Raw genomic sequence first — 25310 nt, 5'->3', positions numbered from 1 at the left:
CCCGACAGAGAAGGTCTGGGGTGGGGCCTGGAAATGTAACTCCCCAAAGAGTACACGTTTGTGAGCTCTGGACATCCAAGCCATGTTTCCCAAAGAAAATGCTCCCCACTCCCTTCCCATCTTTGCCCTAACTCTCACTCATCCATGTCTTAGCTCCAGTGCAGCTTTCTTAGGAGAGAAAACCTTCAGTGACCACCACCACTGCCCCCAATCCCATCAGCCAACACAAGACTAGGTTTCCTTGCTATGGCCTTTCTTGATACCCTTTCCTTCTGTATAACAAAAGAGATATCCTGTTCTTTTGTATGAAAATTAATTGCTATTAAATATACCCCTGGTGGCTCAGACAGTAAAGGATCTTGCCTGCAATGCAGGAGACCTGGGTTCCATCCCTGGGACAGGAAGAACCCCTGCAGGAGGAAATGGCTACCAACTCCAGTATTCTTGCCAGGAGAATTCCGTGGACAGAGGAACCCGGCGGGCTACAGTCCATGGGGTTGCAAAGCGACTAACACCTTCACCTTTTCATGTGTCTGTTTAATGTCTATCTTCCATCAGACTCTAGTCAAGGCTATGGTTTTTCCTGTGGTCATGTATGGATGTGAGAGTTGGACTCTGAAGAAGGCTGAGCGCCAAAGAACTGATGCTTTTGAACTGTGGTGTTGGAGAAGACTCTTGAGAGTCCCTTGGACTGCAAGGAGATCCAGCCAGTCCATTCTGAAGGAGGTCAACCCTGGGATTTCTTTGGAAGGAATGATGCTAAAGCTGAAGCTCCAGTACTTTGGCCACCTCATGAGAAGAGTTGACTCATTGGAAAAAACTCTGATGCTGGGAGGGATTGGGGGCAGGAGGAGAAGGGGACGACCGAGGATGAGATGGCTGGATGGCATCACGGACTCGATGGACGTGAGTCTGAGTGAACTCCGGGAGATGGTGATGAACAGGGAGGCCTGGCATGTTGCGGTTCATGGGGTCACAAAGAGTCGGACACGACTGAGCGACTGAACTGAACTGAAGTGAACTGAACTGATATGTCATTGACAACCTACAATGTCCCTGGACTGTGACCTCAGTTGAGTCATAGCTAGACACAGGGCAAAGCTGAGAAGCCACCACTGACTCCAGTTGGAAACAATTCCCACTGGGTCAAGGCCAGAAATGCATTCTTCCTGACTGTATTCAATTCCTCAGGCTACTGTAACAAAAAGTACACAAGCTCCACAGTTCAAAACAACAGAAATTTATCCCTTCACAGTTTTGGAGGCTAGACGTCCAAAATCAGGATGCTGGCAGGGCTATGCACCGTCCAAGGCCTCTAAGGGAGGATCCTTCCTGTCCTTGCAGCTTCTGGTAGCTCCTGGCATTCCTCGGCCTGTGGCAGCATCCCTCAGTCTTTACCTCTGTTGTCACGTGGCCTTCCTCCCGTGAGCACTCCTGCGTCTCTGCATCTCTTCTAAGCTCACCAGTCATATTGAATTACGGACAACCCACTCCATCGCGCTTATTCCAGTATGACCTCCTAACTCATAACATCCACAACAACTCTATTTCCAAATCAGGTCACAATCTGAGGTTCAAGGAAGGACATGAATTTTGGAGGGGCACCATCCAGCGTAGCACACTGACAAGGCAGAAGGTTATGAAATATACTTGCCTTTGACAAAGGTTGAGCACTTAACAGTCTGAAGCGTAGAACCTTAATGTAGCGGATCTACTGGTTATCCCTCAATATACTTTCTCTCTGTCTGTCTCCCTCTCTCCCTCCCTCCCTCTCACTCTTTACTCTTTAAAGCTAAAAGGTCAACATTTTAGCTGAGCACATGACCACACACAATAAAGACTACCTTGCCCAGCCTTCCTTGCAATTATCTCACAATAACCTAAAACAAGAAAAGAATCTAAAAAGAATACACACACACACACACACACACACACACACATATATATGGGGCTTCCCAGGTGGCACAGTGGTAAAGAATCCACCTGCCAATGCAGGCGATGCAAAAGATGTGGGTTTAATCCTTGAGTGGGGAAGATCCCCTGGAAGAGGAAGTGACAACCCATGCCAGTATTCTTGGCTGGAAAATTCCATGGACAGAGGAGCCTGGCGGGCTACAGTCCATGGAGCCACAAAGAGTAGAACGTGACTGAGCAACTGAGCACATATAATATACAACTGAATCGCTTTGCTATATACTTGAAACTAACACAACACTGCAAATTAATTATATTTCAATTAAAAAAAAAAAAAAGACTCCTGAGAATTCCCTGGCAGTCCAATGGTTAAGATTCAGTGTTTTCACTTGGGGACAGGTTCAATCTCTGATCAGGGAACTAAGATCCTGCAAGCGATGCAACATGGTCCAGATAAAACAAATTTGACCAATATGTTAAGACTTCCTCAGACATACGAGGCACATCTGGAAATGCTGCAAAGACAGGTAACTTCTCTGAAACTGGCCCTTGACCATTTTCTCACCCCCAGGCACTCACCCTCTACCTTCCATGCTGTCCTTTCTAGTTTGAAAAGAATCTCCCTCCCATAAAATCCTAGAAAGGAGGGACCAGGTCACAGCTGCTGCCACTGTGCATTAGGAACCAAACCACTGTGCACTAGCCCATGAACAACCAGAGACTGGATGATTCCAGCCACTGCCTGGACCTGGAGCTCTTGAGATTGCCTGCCACCACGGAGGGCTACAGGGAACATCACCTTTATTTCCCAAAGAGCTAAGTCACACTGGCTTTTCTCAAGGTGGCTGCTGGGTCCCTGTGCTTCTTAAATTGCTTTCAGCCCAGGCAGAGACCACCATGCTCTGGGGTCCTCTGCACACCCACTGTTGCAAGAGGGTCTGAACTAGGCCCACAGATAACCGAAATTAACTGACCACATCCTACTTAACAGGAAACCCAATAGCCAGCTATTTTAGATTCATCTCACTTCCCCCTCGTCCACTTCTACCGCAACACCAAGCTGATGGAAAGTCAGAGTGTGTATTATGAAAATATGGGGAGGGGGACAGTGACAACTCCAGAGTTCAGAGATGAAAAGGCTTTAAGGAGACTATCTGGAAGAAGAGAGGTGCTAAGCACCATATCTGCATAGCAGATGTTGCATTTTTCCTTCACGTGTATTTTGGGGTGATCCAGTGCAGACTAGTGGAAATTATGATGGGGCTACAGTTTGCCCCAAGACACCTGTTAGTGCTGCCAGTAGAGTGGCTTATACTCAGTTTCACTCTATTATCAAGAATAAGTTAACTTTCCATTCTTGTTTCAAAGGAAGAATATAAAGCTCAAAGATACATGTATAAAAATGTTTATCATGGTTTTTCTTAAAATGGAAAATCTCATTATAAAATATCCAAGAAAAGAGGGGTTAAATACATCCAGGCCTCCCCTTTGAAGGCAGAGGCAATGCAGAGAATGCACAGGAAACCTCCATCTGGAGGGGTAGAGGGTGGGGTGAGGGGTATGTGTGGGTGTGTGTATGTGTCCAACAGCAATGTCTTTCACTTTTGCAAAAGGAAAGACATAGTCATGAGTCAGGTTTGGTTTTGGTTTTCTCTCCCCACCCGCTCCTCTCCTGCTTCCTGTTTAGGGGGCGGCCTGTTCCCATAACACTGAGAGCATGATCAAGGCACAACTTCCCAGGAAAAGGCTTCCCTCTCTAGGTGCTGCAAACCATCTCCCTCCTGGGAATGGTGCAGGTGTGTAGAGAATCACTCCATGGTGCCACAGTATCCCAGGCCTGGTCACTGCCCAAACATCCTCATATCTGAATTCCCTCCTCACACTGGTGAGGACCCCTGAGAGCACAGTGCCTCCCAGGGCTCTATATTATGTCTTATCACCGTTCAGCAGCTGTCCATTTTCCTTCCAGTCCAGGAAGCGCCCTGCTGTCCATTTCTTCTCCTCAGTCACAGAAAGGAGGTTCTCATACAGACACTAACCCCTGCTTTGCACACAGAAGTTAGGTCCTTAGTAGGAATCCCAGCTCTACCACTAGCCAGCTGTGTGTCTTCAGGCTCCTACAACAAAACCCCACAGGGTGGGTGGCTTATAAATGGCAGAAATCAGTGTCTCCCAGTTCTGAAGCCTGGGAATCCAAGATCAGGGTGCCAGCATGGTCTTCCCTGCCTCATAGCTGGCACCTTCACTCTATGCCCTCACATGGTGGAAGGAGCTGGGAGCTCCCTGGACTTTCATTTAGGGCACTAATCCCATTCATGAGGGTTACATCCTCAGGACCAAAGCACCTCCCAAATCCCTTCCTCCTGATACCACCATCTTTGGAAGTTAGGATTTCAACACACGAATTTTGAGAGGACACAAGTATTTAGACCACAGTGCTCCGTTACCTTAGGTTAGTTACAGGACTTCCCTGGTGGCTCAGTGGTAAAGAACCCGCTTGCCAATGCAGGAGTCACAGGTTCAACCTCTGGTCCAGGAAGATCCCACATACCGCAGGGCAACGAAACCCATGTGCCTCAACTACTGAGCCTGTGCTCCAGAGCCTGGGAGCCCCAGTTACTGACGCCAGCAAACCCTTAAGTCCATGCTCTGAAACAAGAAAAGTCACAGCAATGTAAGTCCCCTGCTCACCACAACTAGAGAAAAAGCCCCCACAGCAATGAAGACCCAGCACAGCCAAACAATAAATAAATAAAATTTTTAAAAATTAATTATAGAACTTTCTCTGAGTCCCACCTAAAGATGAGTGCCTCCTTCGCCAGGCTGTTGAGACACAGATAAAGGTCGCCAGGGAGTCAGTAGCCAAGACTTATCTTTTAAGTGAATTTCGACCCTGTGGATGATCTACAAGCTCTCAGGCTCACATGGAGACTGTGGAGCTGGCTTTCAGACAAGTATTTGTGTATTGCTGGGTTTCCCTCTTCCTGAAAGTACAGTGATAAGGGGCTCTGGGACACTGACAGAGGTCCACTCTCTTCCCAGTTGTCAAGGGAGACTTCTCTCCTACGCTTTGTGGCTCACGTATTGAGACACACAAGCGTGTATTCAACAAACCTGCATTTTATTGCAAGTCTGCGACAGGACAGGCACTGGGGACTTACTCCATGCTCTCCGGAAGCCTGTTATCTAGTGTGGCCTGGAAACTAAACAAGAGCATCCACGCTGAGTCTGAGAAAGGCTCCGTTAGGAATCTGGATAGCAGCCAAATCAAACTGGCTGCTTTCAGTACAACCAGCACTCTTATAGGCTGCAGCTAGAGCATAAATAGATGCAACATAGAAAATGCTCTGGCCACACCTATCAAGAACCTTCAATAGTTTATGACCTGTGCATTCCCCTTCTGAAAATTTGTTTCAGAGAGACATTAAAACGCAATAGTTTATGTATAGAAAGGTGTATTGTGTCATTTTTTTTTAAGGGAAAATCACTTTCAGAGATGTTCTATATAAGAGCACAACTAAATTACATTCATATGATGACATATCCATATGATGGAATATTATGACATCCACATGACTGAATATTACAGTGTTTTCAAAGAAAATTGTATGAAATGAGAAAAATGCCTATGCTTCAGTATAAAGCAAAGAAAGCAGGACACACTATAATAATATGAATGATAATTTCACCTTTGTAAAAAAGAAATTTTATATATATATATATATATATATATATATATATATATATATATATATATATATGGGATTTTTATTTTTAGTGACTAAGTCATGTCCAACTCTTTTGTGACCCCACGGACTATAGCCAGCAAGGCTCCTCTGTCCATGGGATTTTTCAGACAAGAATACTGGAGTGGGTAGCCATTTCCTTCTCCAGGGGATCTCAACCCAGGGATCGAACCCAAGTCTCCTGCATTGGCAGGTGGATTCTTTATCACCAAGCCACCTGGGAAGCCCATAGATACATAGAAAAACAGACTAGAGGTTAACAGAGATTCCTCCTGGATGGTAGGATAAGGGGTCACATTTTTGGAAGTGGGTTTCATTCTTTCAAAATTCTCTGTAACATGCCTGAATTAAGTTAATAATCTTTTAAAAAAGGAAAAAATATATATACACATATACACAAACCACTGCTTTACTTTGATACTGAAGGGCAATGGTGGAACAAAGCCAGGGGTGTCACCACTCTTGCCATTTGATAAATCATATGCTAAGAAATGTCAGCTCCTTTGAGACAAAGATCTTGTCTGTTTTGTCCCCTGCTGTTTCCTTAGCTCTCGGAAGGGTCCTGGCACACACAGAAGGTATTCAGTAAATGCATGTTGAGTAACTGAATAATTGACTGCAGTCCAGCTCAAACGTTCTTCCTCTCTGTGAAGTCCCTTGACCTCCCCTAAACTAATTACTCTTCTTTTTCTAGAGACCCAGAGCCGTTATTACAAAGCTTTACAGTTCACAATTATGGGTCTGCTGCCACTCGCTAAATTGCAAGTTATTTGAATGCAGGAACTAAGTCTTATTTAGATTTGTCTCTGCAGTCAGATGAATGTTTGGTCAATAAACGTTTGAGTGATGGATGGAGAGGTGGAGAGATGTCAGCCTGTTCACACTGGATTCACAGTAATTATTCACTTCAACTGAGATTTAACTCTAACTGTAAATGTGCATCAATTTTGCGAGCTGCTAACAGAATAAGACCTGAGTTGGGTAAAAGTTTAAGAAATCGTCTCAGCAGTCAACTAACTACAAAGTTGTTCATGGTTTTAGCCCTGAGACACTTTCTTCTAACAAAATTTTACTCAGAACCCCAAAATATAAAATAGGCACAGAGCCACTCTGAGGAGGGTGGGGTGCCAGAGCTCTCTTGGACATTAAGTCAGCTGCTCTGGACCCTCCGGGATTGGAGAGACAGCTTGAAAGCTGCCAACACACACTGACATTCGTTAGTAACAGGTGAAGTGAAAAGTGAAAGTGTTAGTCACTCAGTTGTGTCCAGCTTTTTGGGACCCCATGAACTATACCCTGCCACGCTCTTTGCAACCCCCTGGACTGTAGTCCACCAGGCTCCTCTGTCCATGGAATTCTCCAGGCAAGAATACTGGAGTGGGTTGCCATTCCCTTCTCTGGGGGATCTCCCCGACTTGGGGATCGAACCTGAGTCTCCTGCACTGCAGGTGGATTCTTTACCCTCTGAGCCATGTGAGAGGGTTTCCAAAAGGAACCAGCACCAGAACGCTCACTTCCTGGCCTCCCCACCCAATGCCCTTTCTACTCAACTGCACCTCCTCTTCCGGTAGGGGCTACCCATGCTTTAGAACAAACCAAACACTCAGTTCTGGCAGCCAAGGTTTACAAGGCTGAGAACTCATTGCTCTGAATCCATGACTCTTTCATTTCCTATGAAAATAAAGGAGGAATGTCACTGTGACTTTCCAATGACAACATCCTTCACATCGCTCGAACCCCATTTGTAGGAAGGTACTTGCTATCAGACCTATATTTATTTTTAAATTCTCAATTTGCTTTTACAGACACAGGAAACAAAGTCTGCACAAGCCTCAAAAGAATTCTCGGCAGAATCCTACAGGAAAAAGCCCCGAGCCACTCCCCTCCTGAATTAAACAGATTATCCGAAAAGGAGCAAAGCTACTGTTAAATGTTTTTAAGCACATAATTGTCTTTCACAGAATGGCTCGCACTCTCCCAATAAAAGTTGTTTTATTACAAGTGACTAAAAAATTGCCCCGTTCAGTTTCTGATTTCAAACCTGTACTTCCATTTTTGAATAGAAAAATTATACAGAGAGCCCTACGTACCATAAAAAACTGGCTCCTAAAGGATTCATGACCTAACTTTTGCATTTTCAGAACAATCTCCATTCCGATATTTTGGCACAGACTCCCAATAACAAGCATTATCTTAATTAGGCCTTCCAATCTCTAATCCCTAGATCCATACAAGTTGGCAAGTGTAAATCCCAAAACCACTGTAGCCTGCACAGCCACACGCCCCCTGAAAAAATGCTGCACATCTGTGATGATATTACTTTCTCTTTTTTTTTTAAAGTTAAGACTTTGAGAGAGTTCTCCTTGTGTATTGTTATTTTAATGAGTTAAAAAAAAAACAGAGATCAAGGGTGGTGAGATATCCCATGAGGAAACCAGCTCCAGATGACATGCATTTATCAATGAATGTCAAGTGCCACAGGCCACCAGAGAAAATGAAGGGGGCCCTCAGTTTTGAATCAAGCCCAATGCCCCCCAGAAGTGATTCTGAAAGCCAGAGATGGCTTTCTGTATAGCATAAGAGCTCTACAATTAACCCATCCTCTCTCCCACAGCCCAGGAGCGGGGACTCAAAAGAGGCAGCCCTTTTGATATGAAGATTACACAGGGCAGCATCTTTCAGGGGCACAATGAGATCAGACCCCACACACAGTACACAGGGTGAGTGGGGTGAGTTGGGGGGCGAGGGGAGTGGAATCAAAGCCTGGGGTCTCAGTTCCCAGGAGGAAGAGGCTGACTTTTCATCCAGCCTGCACTGCTCATCTCCAGGGCAGTCCACAGCCTCAACCTGACCCCAGACAGACCCAAGAGTTTACACTGAAGCAAGAAATTCTCCACTGGGCAACTATTTACATACTTTCCCTTTCTCTGGCCACTTCTCCCAGGGCCGTCCCAGGGTGAACGGAGGGCACCATTAGCAACTGAGAGCCTGAAAGGTGACCTCCATGGCCTCAGATGTTGGCAGGAGCAATGCAAACAGCGGAGTTTTCAATCCCATCCCAGAGTGCTTTCAAGCGGTTTCTTAGTTTGCACTTTAGACATTCGTGAATAACCTTCTTCTCCCACCATTAAATGATCATAATAGAAACTATTTCAAAATGACTCCAAGTTCATTTTGAAGAAAGTGAGTCGAAAACCTTTACCCTCCTAAAGAAACATGAGTGTTTCATTCAACTGAACTTACATTTCATCATCTGAAAAACAGAAGACACTACCCTAAACCTTCTATGGCTCCTGGGCCCCCAGAATAAAATTCAAACTTCAAAGCCTTCCGAGCTCTCCAAGTTGGTGGCTGATCCACTTCTCCGCCCCAGAATTTCTTCTGCCCCCAGGCATCACTCTCCTTCCTGCCTCACCCTGGTCCTGGCAGGTACCCTCCCCTGGAGTGCCTGTCCTCTCCTTCTAAATCCCCCCAGCAAATCTCTACTCACCCTTCAGGGCCCAGTGCAAACACTACCTCTCCTGTGAAGTCTTCCTCGACACCCTCCTCTGAATCAATCACCCCCGCTTCCTGAGTTCTTTATCTCCCTTTGCAACCCCAATCACACCTGGCCCCACAGACAGTTCAGTCATGTGTGCTTCTGCCCACCTGGATAGAACAAATCTTTCTTGGACCAGTCTTTGCATGTAAACATTTACTTTAGAACCTCCTTTTTTAAAATTTGGCCATGCCAGCTCTCAGTTGCACCCAGGTCCCATAAATTGAGAGCAAGAACCACCACTGAACCACCAGGGAAGGCCCTAGAACTCACTTTAAACCAAATTTAAGCAGCTCCCCAAGCCTTTTTGAATTTCCACTCTCTCGTCTGTAGAATGAAGTTGATAAGTCTCTCTCTACATTACAGAGTTTGTTAGGCTGTATGAGAATTAGGAGCGTCACCTGATGCTGGGAAAGACTGAGGGCAGGAGGAGAAGGGGTGACAGAGGACGAGATGGTTGGATCTCACTGACTCAGTGGACATGAGTTTGAGCAAACTCTGGGAGATAGTGAAAGATAGGGAAGCCTGGTGTGCAGCAGTCCATGGGGTCACAAAGAGTCAGACACAACTGAGCGACTGAACAGCAACACAAAGGGTTAAGTTTCAGATGGCCTTGATTAGCCAGAAGACTGAAGATGCCTCAGGGGACTGACATTACTTTAGCTATACATATGTGACTCCACTACCTATAACTGTTATTTAATACCTAAGGTCCTAAGAGAGTCAACAGTCTTTCCAAAGGCTATTGCTTAAAGCCAGGAAGGAAAACGTCCCCTTAAAAAGGAGAAGGGGACAACAAAGAATGAGATGGTTGGATGGCTTCACCAACTCGACGGCCATGAATCTGACCAAGCTCTGAGAGTTGGTGATGGACAGGGAAGCCTGGCATGCTGCAGTCCCTGGGGTCGCAAAGAGTCAGACATGACTGAGTGACTGAACTGAACTGAAAAAAGGAGAATGGGAAAAAAAAGAGAGAGATTGAAAAGTAAACAGAAAAACTATAATCCATTGCACAGAAAGTTTTCCAACACTTCTGAGCTGTATTCTCCAGCAAGGTAGCCCTGACCCACATGCAGTTATGGGGCACTTGAAATGTGGCAAGTCTGAATTAAGATGTGCTTAAATGTAAACTATACACTGAATTTCTGAAGATTTAGTATAAAAAAAAAAATTCAAAATATCTCAATAATTATTCATACCTATTGCCTCTTGAGTCTGGCAATCCAATGGTTAAGATTCTGCACTTCCAATGCAGGGGGTGAGGGTTTGATCCCTGGTAGGGAAAACTATGGAGAAGGCAATGGCACCCCACTCCAGTACTCTTGCCTGGAGAATCCCATGGGCGGAGGAGCCTGGTAGGCTGCAGTCCATGGGGTCGCTAGGAGTCAAACACGACTAAGTGACTTCCCTTTCACTATTCACGCTCATGCCTTGGAGAAGGAAATGGCAACCCACTCCAGTGTTCTTGCCTGGAGAATCCCAGGGATGGGGGAGCCTTGTGGGCTGCTGTCTATGGGGTCACACAGAGTCGGACATGACTGAAGCAACTTAGCAGCAGCAGCAGCAGCAGCAGCAGCAGGGGAAACTACGGAGAAGGCAATGGCAAGCCACTCCAGTACTCTTGCCAGGAAAATCCCATGGATGGAGGAGACTGGTAGGCTGCAGTCCATGGGGTCCCTAAGAGTTGGACATGACTGAGCGACTTCACTTTCACTTTTCACTTTCATGCACTGGAGAAGGAAATGGCAACCCACTCCAGTGTTCTTGTCTGGAGAATCCCGGGGATGGGGGAGCCTGGTGGGCTGCCGTCTCTGGGGTTGCACAGAGTTGGACACAACTGAAGCGACTTAGCAGCAGCAGCAGCAGCAGGGGAAACTAAGATCCCACATGCCCTGTGACACGGCCAAAAAAAAAAACAGTATTGCCTCTTAAAATGATACTACTGTAGATATTAATTTCACCTGTTGGTTTATACCTTTTTAATATGGCTACTAGAAAGTTTAGAGTGCCACGCGCAGCTGGGGCTTCCCTGGTGGTTCAGTGGTAAAGAATCCGCCTGCAATGCAGGAATCGCAGGAAACGAAGGTTTGATCCCTGGGCCAGGAAGATCCCCTGGAGGAGGGCACGGCAACTCACTCCAGTATTCACGCCTGGAGAATCCCGTGGACAGAGCAGCCTGGCGGGCTACAGTACATGGGGTCGCGAAGAGTCAGATACAACTGAAGCGACTTAGCACACACGCACTGTTGACAGCATCTTCTCTTGGGTGGCACTGCCCCAGCAGGGCACCCAGAGCTGGATCTGCAGACCCCTTCCTGACACACACTGGTTACAGCACCATACGGAGCTATCTTTGAGAGACGCTCACTTTTTTTGTTGCGTCTGCATCGAGCCATGGTGTTAAATGAACTGCTCTTTGCTCTCTTACATGCAGCTCACCGCAGAATCATTCTTTACCACCTGAGCCACCAAGGAAGCCCAGGGAAGAATGTACTCGTTCTTTCCTTTAAAAAGAAAAACAAATTTATTCTTTATTTATTTGGCTGCACCAAGTCTTAGTCGTGGCATGTGGGATCTTCGAGCTTCGTTTCAGCATGCAGGATCCTTCGTTGCAGCATACTAACTCTTAGTTGTAGCACGTGGGATCTAGTTCCCTGACCAGGGACCGAACCCACGCCCCCTGCATTGGGAGGTCAGAGTCTTAGCCGCCGGACCACCAGGGAAGTCCCAATGTACTCATTCTTTCACTCAATATTTCCTGACTGCTGCCATGGTCTATACATTTCTGTCCCCCCTAAAATTCATGTGCTAAAAACCTAATGCCCAAAGTGGTAATATCAGGAGGCAGGGCTATCAGGAGGCAGTTAGGGCGTGAGGGCAGAGCTCTCATGAATAGGATGAGTGCCCTTGAAAAAGAGGCCCCAGAGAGGTCCCTCAGCCTTCCTACCCTGTGGAGATACAAGAAGTCAAACATCTGTCCTTTATAATCCACCCAGTCAGTGGGGTTTTGTTGCAGCAGCTCAGACAAGGTAAGCCACTACCATCACCAGAACTGGCCTGCTCCTGACGAGCCAGTGCACCAACACGTAATAACCGAGCTGTGCACATGCAGAGTACCACGGGACATGCCCCCTTCCTCTGACCAAAAGGAGATGGATCTTGGTTTTGCACAGGAAGTAACATATAAACTGGACGTTTACCTTAAGACAAATCCAAGCTGAAGAGAGGTTAGTGTCATCCAAACACAGGTGATAGCACGGGCCCCAAGAGGGGATGAGCTCACCCAGGCTGGTGTGCATGGTAGGAAGAGAAGGTACTGCCACTCGTGTCCCACACAAAGCCCACAGCTGCGCTGAAGGCCCTTTCAAAATAATTACCTCTTGACCTAAGTAGCTAAAACCAAGCACATGTAGGTGGGATACACCGATGAGATGAAGAGTACAGTCTCTGGTGTCAGACCTGAGCAGGAATCCTGTTACAACTTTTCAGCTCTGTGACCTCAGGCAAGCTCCTCAGCCTCCCAAAGCCTCAGTTTCCTCATCTGTACAATGGGATTGGTAAGTGCCCACCTCACCAGGCTGTGGTAAAGAGTCAATGTGATTATCTAAGTACAGCAGCTGGCATGCTGTCTGATACACAGTATCACTAACTGATCATCTCATTACTGCTATTTTCAGTAAAGTACCAGAAAAACAGGGAATCTAAGTAAGGATTTCCTAGCTACTGATGTTCTGGGCTAGAGTAGTCTTCATTGTAGGAGGCTGTCCCGTGTATTGTAGGATGTTTACCAGCATCCCTGACCTCTGTTCATTAGAGGCCAGTAGGACCCACCTGCCCAGCTGAGCCAACCAAACTGTCTCCAGACATTGACATAGGTCCCCTGCCATGTGGAAGAGAAGGGAGCAAAACTGTCACCCGTTGAGAACCCCAGCTCTAAATCAATTAGATGAGGCAGAAAGTTCATCCAGAGGACCACATGCTTTTTCAACTTGGACCCTGACCCTCACCCCATATATAAGGAAAAAGCTTGCCCCAACCTTGGGGAGTAAGCAAGCAAGGGGACTTGTTTGTTGCTGGTTTCCACCTGCTGCAACAGGGGCACCAATAAAGCCCCGCCTGAACAAAAAAGAACTCCAAGCACTGACAAACTTTTCCATCCTCTGTTAAGTATCAAGCCCAGCAGGGACTGTCTGAAGGGCCAGAGGTGGAGCAGAAGAGCATCAGACAGGTCCTTGGTCTCAGGCCAAAGAACCCTGTGTGTGTGTGCATGCATCGACTCTTTGCAACCCCATGGACTATACCCTGACAGGCTCCTCTGGTCCATGGGATTTTCCAGGCAAGAATACTGGAGCAGGTTGCCACTTCCCTCTCTAGGGGATCTTCCTGATCCAGGGATTAAACCCAAGTCTCCTACACTGGCAGGTGCATTCTTTACCACTGAGCCCCTAGGAATCCTAAAGAACCCAGGGCCTCGCCCAACTCAGAATCACAGTCTTTCGACTGCATCTCAGTACCTGCTCTGGTGACGGTGGGCAGAAATGGACCTCTGCCCGTGCTCTGAGTGCCAGCCTGCAAGGAGGCTCCAGCCCTGCAGACAAGAGTTGGGAGGACTGGCCCCTGTGCGAGAAGAACCCAGAAAGTCCTCGTGTGCACACTTCGGGCTCGAATGGGGAGACCAAGGATAATCAGTTCTATCCCGTGTAATGCACCCTGACATTCCACAACGTCTCCTCTTCCAAAATGACTTCCATCCTCCTCAGCGTTCAGCTGCAGAAACGGCACTGACGGGTGGCCTGTGCTGTATTTTTCAAGTGCCACTTTTTTAAAGTTTGTGGGAACCTGAGAGGTAACTGTGTGCATAATGGGGTGAGGGAGAGCTATGGTCTCTGCGTTTGGTGTGAAACCACAAAGCTGATTTTTTACCAGATAAACTCAGCTTTTGCAAAACACGCCAAGCTCCACAGAGGCAGTGCTAAGTGCTGGCCTTGGCAGGGGAGGTGTGACAGCACAGCAGATGGAGGGTCAGACATCCAGAAAGATGGTGTCACTGGGGCCGAAAAGCAAGACCCTTTCGGCAAACCTTACAGGGTAGGCCACACCTACGAAACAGACAAAACATTTGCTCAAGATTCCAGCAGGTTGCATTACAAGAGCACTGTCATCAACATGAAGAATAAAAGCTTAGAACGAGGAACCACAGTGTACCTATTTTTAAAATATATGTATACTGTTTTTGCACCCATCTTCGATGTATTTTCACATCTCTTTTCTCATGTAATCTTCCCCACTACCAAGGAAAAGAAGTAATACTACTACCTTCCCTTGGCAAATGGGGAGACCAAATCTCTGAGCTGGTGACTTGTAATCAATCAATTATTAAGCCCCTACAATGTGCCGGGCACTTTCCCAAGTCATTGAGTGTGGCCAGGTACTATACCAGACACCACTGAAGCGTGGAGAGTCTTAAGGGATTTCTCCAAAAGAAGAGTCGGTGGCCCATGGCTAGGATGATGATCTGATGGGAGAAAAGATCCCACCCCGTGCGGGATGTCTAGCATCCTTGGCTCTGCCCGATAAACTGATGTCCTCAATCTTTGGGACAAACAAGCACATCATGACACATTTCCAAATGTGGAGGCCAGGGAGAGCCCCCAAACTGAGAGCCTCAACTAGACATTTAGAGAAAGAGTCAGACAGCCATGGTTTAATTCTAGATTCATCAGTTCTTGTGCGACCTCAGACAAGTTACATTCTCTATGCCCTAGTCTCCTGTGTACTGTTGTGTTAAGTCACTTCAGTCATGCCTGACTCTCTGCAAGCCTATGGACTATATCCGGCCAGGTTCTTCTAACTATGAGATTCTCCAGGCAAGAATACTGGACTGGATTGCCATGCACTCCTCCCCTCCAGGGGATCTTCCCGACCCAGGGATCAAACCCACATCTCTTGTGTCTCCCGCATTGGCAGGCGGGTTCTTTACTACTAACGCCACCTGGCAAGTCCACCCTAGTCTCCTACCCTCCTTGTAAAATGGTGATTACAAGAGATGAACCCTGTAAGATCCCTATAAGGAATATGTAATACATATTAAACACCTGACCTATGTCAGCCTCCAGGAAATAATACCCAATAAATAGCTGTATGCACAAATGTGCATCTGTCAATGCACCCCCTTGAACCCTCACCTCCTTTGATCCTAAAGCCATCTTCTCAGGGAACCTTTCCTGATCACTCTATTTAGAAGTGATCACTCACTGCTTCCATTTCACATCTTCCTTCCTGGCTTTATTTTTTTTTTCTCTGCGGCACTTGTCATCATCCAACAGACTCAATGGTTCAAACATGCATTTGTTTATATTATGTCTCCCCGCCTCAAGTCTTGTCCACTTGGGTCCCTGCTGTATCTCCAGCACCCAGCACAGAGTCTAACTCTCAATAGCATTCAACCAAACCATTCTGAGTGATGTCAAATGGACACAGTAGACATTCAGAGCCTGAAAGCTGATCCTGGGCTGCAAATTCTGTGCTTTTTTTTCGTCATAGTGAATGACCATGAACAACGGCCCTGAAGGTAAGATATGTCAACCGTTAAGAAATGTAAAGTGTTACAACACTACCTTAGAGGAGCCTTTGTGTTCTCCCTCTTCTGGGATTCTTTGAAATGAGCAGTTTCTAACAGAAACCCAACTACCAGCCTGTCGAACTGGTGTTGCCTTTGTGGGTCTTTTTCACAAGGCCTTTAAGATAACCACTTAAGCTGAAGATTGATATGGATTTCAACATTTACATTGCTGGGCTTGAAACTTGCTCAGTCATGTCCAGCTCTTTGCAACCTCATGGACTATAGCCCACCAGGCTCCCCTGTCCATAGCATTCTCCAGGCAAGAATACTGGAGTGGGTTGCCATTTCCTCCTCCAGGGGATCTTCCCGACTCAGGGATTGAACCTGGGTCTCCTGCACTACAGGTGGGTTCTTTACCGTCTGAGCCACCAGGAAAGCCCTCTTTATTTCTATCCATGCCTATCTGAGTGAGACCTGAACTCCAGTGATACTGGAAATATCAGTCCTAGCCACACCACATGTCTAATGCCTAACTCTGACTCACCACTGTCAGAACTATCTTTAGAACTAAGCAGCACTAACTGTGTACGTGCTTAGTCACTCAGTTATGTTTGACTCTTTGGGACCCCATGGACTGTAGTCAGCCAGGCTCCTCTGTTCATGGGATTCTCCAGGCAAGGATACTGAAGCAGGTTGTCATTTCCTACTCCAGGGGATCTTCCCAACCCAAGAATCGAACCCATGTCTCCTGCATCTCCTGCATGGGCAGGTAGATTCTTTACCACTGAGCCACCTGGGTGGCAAACTATACTTTTACCCAAACTTGACTGTGGTGGGTCTGACAATCACCAACTACATTCAAGACCAGTCTCCACCCTGGGTTCCAAAGTCTAGCCAACACACTCCAACTATCACAAAGGGGCCTGGAAAGGAAACATCAGGGTTTCCATTTTCATTGAATTTAGAAAAAGAAATTTAATGTTAAAAACATGAATTAATGTAAAATACGAATTGGAACAAACACCCTCATCTAACCCATTGTACCAAGTTACATGCATTTACGAAATTCAGGCATCCTGAGGAGGGAGACAGTGAGGGACCAAGGAAATCAGTCAACCCACTGCTCTAAGATCACCATTTACAACTGAATCCCAAGTAGATTTACAGATTACATCATCTACTTTTACCTAAACTAGTCCTCACAAAGTGGAATAGAGGCTTAAAGAGATTCCAGTCAAGAAGCTTGGAGGGAATGCCCAGGTGATCCAATGGATAGGTCTCAGCCCTTCCACTGCCGAAGCCTTGGTTGGGCTTCCCTGGTGGTTCAGTCGGTGAAGGAATCTGTCTGTGATGTGGGAGACCTGGGTTCCATCCCTGGACTGGGAAGATCCCCTGGAGAAGGGCATGGCAACCCACTCCAGTATTCTTGTCTGGAGAATCCCCATGGACAGAGGAGTCTGGCAGGCTGCAGTCCATAGGGTTGCAAAGAGTCGGACAGGGCTGAGCGACTAAGCACACACACACAGAGGAACTAAGACCCCGCAAGCTGCAAAAATTAAAAATAAGAAAACACTGCAGCTTGGAGACAATGCTCATAATGCATGCACATATTATGTGCACAAAAAAATGCACAGAAGAAAATTCCTCTCTCTCCCTGAATCTTGTATGCCATGTGCTGCACACTAAGTTGCTTCAGTCATGTCCGACTCTTTGTGACCCTGTGGACTGCAACCCTCCAGGCTCCTCTGTCCATGAGATCCTCTAGGCAGGAGGACTGGAGTGGGGTGGCATGCCCTCCTCCAAGGGATCTTCCTGACCCGGGGATCGAACCTGTGTCTCTTACGTCTCCTGCATTAGCAAGTGGGAACCTGGGCACCACTGGCGCCCCTGGGAAATGCCACATTACAAGGTGAAAAGGGTAAGAGAATGGGAGCTGACTGGGAGTTCGCTAACAGAATTTCCCAGATGGTAATGAACATGTGGGTTTGCAATAACTATTGTTAGAAACAGAAACATCCTTATCCTACATATTCAGATAATGGGAATAATATGAATACACTTACTATAAGCAAAATAGATGGGAGATGGCTGCTCACATATGTTTTACCAATAGGGAGTGGTGAGCACTCTGGATGTCTGCTCATCACCCATTCTACTCCCTTCTAGAAAGCCTTTCTATATAGTAAGGGCTGTTGATTTAAAAGCTATGTTTCCCAGCTGTCCTGGTTCTGAAGCTAAGGTTCTGAATGTCAGTTTGGCTCCCCTAGACAGAAGCACTGACTTCAGATTTAGAAAGAGGCCATAGGTGAGAGGCCACCTCCCCATCTTCCAGGTTTTCTTCAGCCTCCCGATGATGTGAGAATGATGAGGGGTTTTGGCAACACTCTCTGGGACGACTCTCTGGCTTGTTGGGTGTTGAGAGGTGGCTGTAGGAGCATCCCAATTCTGGGACCAGGATTTCTGATCCCAGGGTCCCAATGTCATTAGTTTGTTCTTGGACTTGGTAATTCCAAAGATAGTCTCAGGTAGCAGCACACTGAGTGGGTCAGTTCTTTTGAGTAGCCAGGCCTGTATATGTTTGCTTCTATGTTGTTACATATGCTACTACTATTACCTGAGGCTAATTCCTGGAGGCCCAGCTGAGAGCCCTATGCTTCTATGTGTGTGCATGCTCAGACACGACTGAGCAAGCCCATGGACTGTAGCCCACCAGGCTCCTCTGTCTATGGGATTTTTCAGTCAAGACTACTGGAGTGGGTTGCCATTTCCTCCTCCAGGGGATCTTCCCAACCCAGGGGTCAAACCTGCATGTCCTGCATATCCTGCCTTGGCAGGTGGATTCTTGACCACCAGCATTCCCAACTTTTTAAAGGACCAGATTCCCTCCATTAAATACCTTTCTGCTTAAATACCTAGACCCCTTCCCAGTTCACACCCTGAAGCCTGGCTGAATCCTAGCAAGCCAGAAGCAAAGAGGTCTGAGAAGCAAAGCAGACCATACCAGAAGCTCTTCCCTCTGGGCTTACGCATCTTGGTGAGATGGGCACAGGGGCAGAAGAGGCATCTTTGCCAGTCACTTATTTACTCTTTAAATGTTTCCTAAGTACCTCTGGGCCAAGCTTAGAGGCTATAAAGAGGAACTTGGCAGAGGTTCCTTAAAAGAGGAACATGTACCGAATACAAGTAAACAAACAACTACCACGCATTTCTGAAGAAGATTCTTGAGAGTCCCCTGGACAGCAAGGAAGTCAAACTAGTCAATCCTAAAGGAAATCAACCCTGAATATTCACTGGAAGGACTGATGTTGAAGCTAAAGCTCTAATACTTTGGCCACCTGATGCAAAGAGCCAACTCGTTGAAGAAGACCCTGATGCTGGGAAAGATTGAGGGCAGGAGGAGAAGGGGACGACAGAGGATAAGATGGTTGGATGGCATCACAGACTCAATGGACATGAGTGTGAGTACACGTCGGGAGTTGGTGATGGACAGGGAAGCCTGGTGTGCTGCAGTCCATGGGGTCACAAAGAGTTGGACATGACTTAGTGACTAAACAGCAACAGAAAAGGGAAATGACCGAGGCCATGGGAGTCCAGCAGCCTGGAAAGAAAGCAAAATCCACACTGGTGACCTTTTCCCCAAACAACGTCACGAAGTCTATTTCTCTGTGATCTTCCAGGGTTGAAAGTGAAAGTGAAGTCGTTCAGTTATGTCTGACTCTTTACAACCCCATGAACTGCAGCCTATCAGGCTCCTCCATCCATGAGATTTTCCAGGCAAGAGTGCTGGAGTGGATTGCCATTTCCTTCTCCAGGGGACCATCTTGACCCAGGAATCGAACCCAGGTCTCCTGCGTTGCAGGCAGACGCTTTACGAGGGAGCCATCAGGGAGTTGAGCCCCATATTAAATAACTCACTTCCCCACATTCCTATTCTGACACTTACCAACCTCGTCAGTTAAATCAGAAAGAGATACAAGCCCTGTGGCTCTGAAAGTAGGTGCAAATTTCCCAGGTACAGCAGAAAAGACTGAAAGGCCTGCCGACCAGCAAATCCTTTAGGAAGCGTGTGATCGGGATTAATCAGGTACCCCCTCCCCCGGGCCCTCAGCTGGAGCCTGAATGCCATTTTTATCACCTTACTGAGATTCTGAGGTACGCCACGGTGTACAGAATGTACTTTCACAATTTACAGAGATGGCTCCAAGGGCATCAACTATAAGAATCACTGTTACTTTATGTTCCACTAAGAAAATAAAGGCTGTGCATTAAAGGTCAGCACAGCACTAAGATACCATCTGTTACAAGTCAAATGTCAGAAAGGTGAAAAGAATGAGTATTTTACAATTGATTAAATAGTAATTCACAGGAGCAGACAGAGGGGGTATGTCCAACTAGGACCTGGGTCTTTCACTCCCAAATCATTGATCCATTCCTTCTCTATTTTTCTGGAGTGCCTCCAGAAGTCAGGGGCTGTTGGTTTCCATCTATGAATGCTGTGGATCACGCCTTAGCCATTTCAAGAATTTCCCAACACAAACTCAGTTAAAATTCCTGTCAAATTGGTTTTGTTTTATTTTGTTCTGAGTTATACATTACTGCTTTAAAAAACTGGAAAAAGGGGGTGGTCTAGTTTGGAGGTGAGGGAGAGGCAGAGGTTGATGGAGGAGAAGTGGGATTTATACAGTAAACACCTCACCCAACTGCACTGTGGTGCTGCTTGAAGATAACACAGCAGTGCAAGTGAGAGGCTTTGGGCTTGTCCACCCATTCCACAACCCCTCCCCCAAGAGTCCTCAGCCCAAACTCTGCCAGAGCTTCCCATCCTGTCGCCAGTCAAGGCCAAGATCCACACAATCTCTCTGCACCTTCTGGTCTTAGCCGCTTCCTCCCTCTGCTCCAGACACTCAGAGCTGCCTGCCATGCGAGGTCCTGCCTCAGGGAACAGACCTGGAATATCCTATCTGGGACTGGGTTGACATGTGGCCAGCTCCTTCACTTCTTCCCATCTCTGCTATCCAATGTCAACTTGTCAGCGACATCCTGTGATGACCCCTGTATTAAACTGCAACCCTGGCCTCTCACATCCCTCATTCATATCTCTTGCTTTGTTCTTCTCTCTTCACACCATCTGACACATCGCCTGTGTATGTGACTTCTGCACTTCCTTAAAGTCTGCCTATACCTCACTAGGAGGTAAGTTCCGTGAGGGCAGAAATAATGTTTTATGGTATCCCCAGTGCCCAGAACAATACCCAGCATAGAGTAGAGGAGAGAAAGAGACAGAGAAAGAAAGAGCAACTCTGATCTCAAATTGTGATGAATCACATCTGACGTAAGATGCATCAAATTACAAGTTCTAGGAATTTTTAATGGACAGATCAGACTATTCAATGACCTCAGGGGAGGGACTGCCTCACTCTTCATTTGTGATAAAGATGGGGGTCTCAAAATTCAAGAAAAAAGAAAAAAAAACAAAAAAGAGAAAATGAATACGTAAAACTACTTCTGGTTTTTTTCAGAATCTGCCCTTACCAGTGGCTGTGACTTTCATGAAAGTCTTTCCATTCACTGTCCCCAGATTAAGAAGAGCTTTGTCCTCTTGGTAGATTTAAGAAGGGAAAGGGTGGTGCCCACTTGTAAGCCTTTGATTTCCTGTTTTTAAATGGTTGTGGCAGATACAGTTCATAAGCAAAATGGCTTTTCATCCAGATAAATATAAACAGCAGCCCCTTCTGCTGGCGGGTTGATTCTCCCACCCCTCGTCCATCAGAAACCCGCCAACCACTCTTCCTCCGGTGCCCGATCACCACTTTTATTTCAGAGGCAACAAAATGAGGACTCCTGGACAGCAGATCTAACTGTTGAAGTAAATTGCCTAAGTGTATCTGTCTCATCTTTGAGCAGCTATGAAACTCCCCACGGAGGTGCAAACATTTAAACCGCCAAGGGGAGACCAGATGCTGGAAACATCTTATCTTTCAGCTATTTGATGCAGTTTCCAGGATTTATAACAGTGTCATATTTGAGAACTTCCTGACTTCTTTTCAAAAGAAGTTTCAGATATATAAGAGAACAGCCCCTACAACCTGGTCTAACTTCAAATTCATTTCATGTATCAGCACAAAGATTCTTTAAAATTAAATACGTGCAGAAAGAAAAAAAAAAAACACGATACCAGATTGGCACTCTGCAAAGTAGTAGGGATGGGTGGTTAGAGGTATAGGCAACCCTATAAATTTAAAAGTTTGTGGCTAAGTTTTCTGTATTTCAACTTAATTACTGGTCACCATAATGACCATAATGATGTATTTGTCTAAAATACATATTACCTATCAAACAAGGTACAAAATTCAGAATAGGATCTCAATTATTTTTTTAATATATATATTCTATAATAGCAAAAAAGGACACCTTGCCTCTGGTGGTAAATTAATGGATGATTGCTTGTCTTCTGTACCTCCTAAATTTTCTGAAATGAGCACATATTACTTTTATAATTAGGTTGAAATTATAATGCAAGTGTTTTACATCCAATCTAATCAAGTGAACTACAAAGGGGTAACCGAGGAAGCCTTTAAATAAAGGGTATAATCTTCCAATACATTTGACCAAGGCAAAGAAATCCCAGGCGACAGTAAAAATAAACATTAAAAAAAAAAGAAAACAGAGGAAGTGAGAGAGAGACGAAAGGCTTTCTCCCCAGGCTTCTCTCCCATGAACAGAAGCTTTCAAACAAAACCACAACCCTACGGAGTAACACAAAAGGAAGGTTCAGGGGAGCCACCTTCACACACTCAGCACAAAAGCAGCCTGGGGGCCTTTCAGCTCAGCCTAGCCCGCCCCAAGATACAGCTCCATCAAAGGCCGCCTATCTGGGGCAGGCACCCGAGACAAGTCACTGTTCAGGAGGCGATCGCTGATGGACGCAAACCTGTGCAGAAAGCACAGGCATGGCGCTCCGTTCTCACTGAGATCAGGAGCAGTTCACTCCCACAGAGGTTGTCTCTCCTGCAGATGGGTTTCTACAGGTCAGTGGCTAAAAGAGACCAAGCTTCCCCCTACCCAAGACACCCAGCCTCACTGTCTCACACTTCAGGGCAGCAACTCTAGGCCAAGAGGAGCGTTCTGTCTGGGGTGTGATGAGCTTAAACCTGACGCATGACTTGAGGGATCTCAGAGACCAGAAGGGTAGAGAAGCGTCCAGACCTTGTCTCCAGCGTCCCACACCCCCCTTAAGAGAGCCAGACTTACTGACGAGGCATTCTTGGCAAGGTTTGATACAACTTCCCAAAAATTGGAGAAGCAGGTCTCCTAGAATCTAGTCACTTCCTTCATTCATCCAGCAAATACTTTATTGAGAAACTGCTATGGGCTGGGCATTGTGCCGGACACTGGGATTAGAACAGGGCCTAAAACCCAGACCCTGCCCTAAGACTATTAACTTAGAGTGTCAAAGACCTAAAGAAAACTGCCTGTGCTGACAAGGAGCCCACTTCTGCTGAACCCAACAACCAAATTAAAGATCAATTACTCAAGTTGCTGTATTAGAAAAGTACAAAAGACAATGAATCCCAGATTAAAATCAGAGAAACAGTCAGCCAGCCCCTCGCCAGCTTGTCTCTGTTTATTCCCTTCCTCCTCACACACTCCAGGTATTCTCTAGCCATCAATGAAGCCAGGGATCCATTTCTTTTTGGAATACTACATTTCTATTTCAGATAGGAATAGAAATAGCCTCTCTGCCAGAGGGCTCCTAATTTTTAGCAACACAATCTGTGCCATGCTGTGGTCCCTTCTGCCTCTCCCAGGGTGATCTGGAGAAATGGAAATTGCAGTGCCAGGCTAAAAGATCAGCTGTCACAACCCGAAATCCTTCAGAGAAGCAAAGAGCAGCTAACTTTTAAGGAAATTCCAAGCAGTAGGAAAAAGAGATAGCATCAGTTGTCATCAAGAGCATAGTTTAATAAAATGTGTGTGTGGACGGGGTGTGGGGGGTGTAAATGTTTAATATTAATTTCAAAGTATATTTTTACGTTCCATATCATAATAAACTATTGGCATGGAGTTTTCATGGAACAGTGAAACAATTATACATAATTCAAAATAAGGAAGACCTTTCAGTTGAATGTAGACCAATACAGTTCTACATTCAATAGAACATATTGGAAGTAGTCTTTGCTATAGACTGGCAGAAAATAACAGATGAGTATACTCATAGAAGCAAATAATCCACAAATGCCATTTGGGGGTTGGAAGTGGGACCAGGAAGGGAAGCCAAGGTTGAGAGCAGAGGGTCAAGGATGGCAAATCCTTATCTGGAAAGCCTTGGCAAAGCTTCTGTCCCTGGTACCGAAAAGCCAGACTGAAAGCAGCTAACACCACTTTCAAGCCAACTTAATATTCCAACTACGGCTGGAAATTTTCACAAAGTGTCAGTTACAAGTTGGAAATTTCTTCCTGGTATCCCTGGCTGGAAAGTTATTTCCTAAATCTAACACAGGGTAAGAGAAACACAGGATGCTTGAAAATCATGGGCAGCAACAGTCTTACTAGTTAGTATCTCCCTGGACAACTAACAGGTACAGATAAGTTATAGCACATTCCTGCTGGAGACTAACACCTCACTGTCCCAGGCATTTCCGCAGAGAACTACCCGGCACGTTCGGTCCAGGCAAAACTTAAGTGGCCTAAACACATCTGTAGTGTCTAGACCAAATCATTCAGCTCTTTGTTTGAGCTGTTGGGCCCCCAGTGTATTTGCACTACACCCAGTCCCCCAGCCCTCCGGGCAGAGCCTGGCCCAGGACACAGCAGTCTGTCTGGTCCTGCCCATTGCAACCACTGCCTGGCTGCCAGCAGGCAAGCCAGGTCCATTTTTAAATTCCCTAAGAAGTTTCACAACCACTGGTTTGGGTGAGGAGACAAACACCGCTGCAGTTTGCTGACATGAAACTAAAAATACCCAGCTGCAAACAAAAGCCACCCTTTACCAGGCTAGCTCCAACGTCCTGAGGTTACATGTGGTAGTGTCAGGCCACGCCAGACTGAGACCTTACTCTTGGCCAAGGGGCCGCCTTAACAACTCCTCCAGGCCCAGCCAGGCAGAGGGGCCGTTCTGTCGGAGCTGTCAAGGAATCCCCGTTTGATGGAAAGAACAGCTTTGGTCCTGTGCCACCACCCAAAGCAGGCTAGATGAATTCGGCGCTGCCTCTGGGTCAGATACACACAGAAAGCAGAACATTACTCTATAGCTCTGGAAGGAAATGGGCTTCCAGCTCCCTCCTTGCAATTATAAAAGCAAATTATTGCCATGACTATACTGAGAAAGGCAACTGGGAGACGTGATTGGTAGATTTGGGAGCCCATGTGGTCCAGAGGGGGCCTGCTAGGGGCCAGGGCATGGAAGATCACGACTCCACTGCGAGATGCCCGTTTTCCCGGAAGCTTCTCGGGAAGGTTTTACCTGTTGGGCTTCGGAGTGGAGCTGCGATCCGGGGGCCACCGCGCTCCAGGCCGCCCGTCCCTCTCAAACTTTCCTTCCCGCCCCTCG

General features: G+C 46.5%; 1 protein-coding gene across 2 annotated transcripts in view; it reads right to left on the bottom strand.

Annotated features, from left to right (window-relative positions):
- Nucleotides 1-25310, bottom strand: part of CHST11 (carbohydrate sulfotransferase 11) — a 260929-nt gene that overhangs the window by 234504 nt on the left and 1115 nt on the right. The window lies entirely within an intron of this gene.

The sequence above is a fragment of the Capricornis sumatraensis genome, chromosome 4, assembly GCF_032405125.1.
Source record: "Capricornis sumatraensis isolate serow.1 chromosome 4, serow.2, whole genome shotgun sequence".
Classification (NCBI taxonomy): domain Eukaryota; kingdom Metazoa; phylum Chordata; class Mammalia; order Artiodactyla; family Bovidae; genus Capricornis; species Capricornis sumatraensis.
Note: the sequence above shows the minus strand (reverse complement) of the source record. Positions and strands in the feature narration are given on the sequence as shown.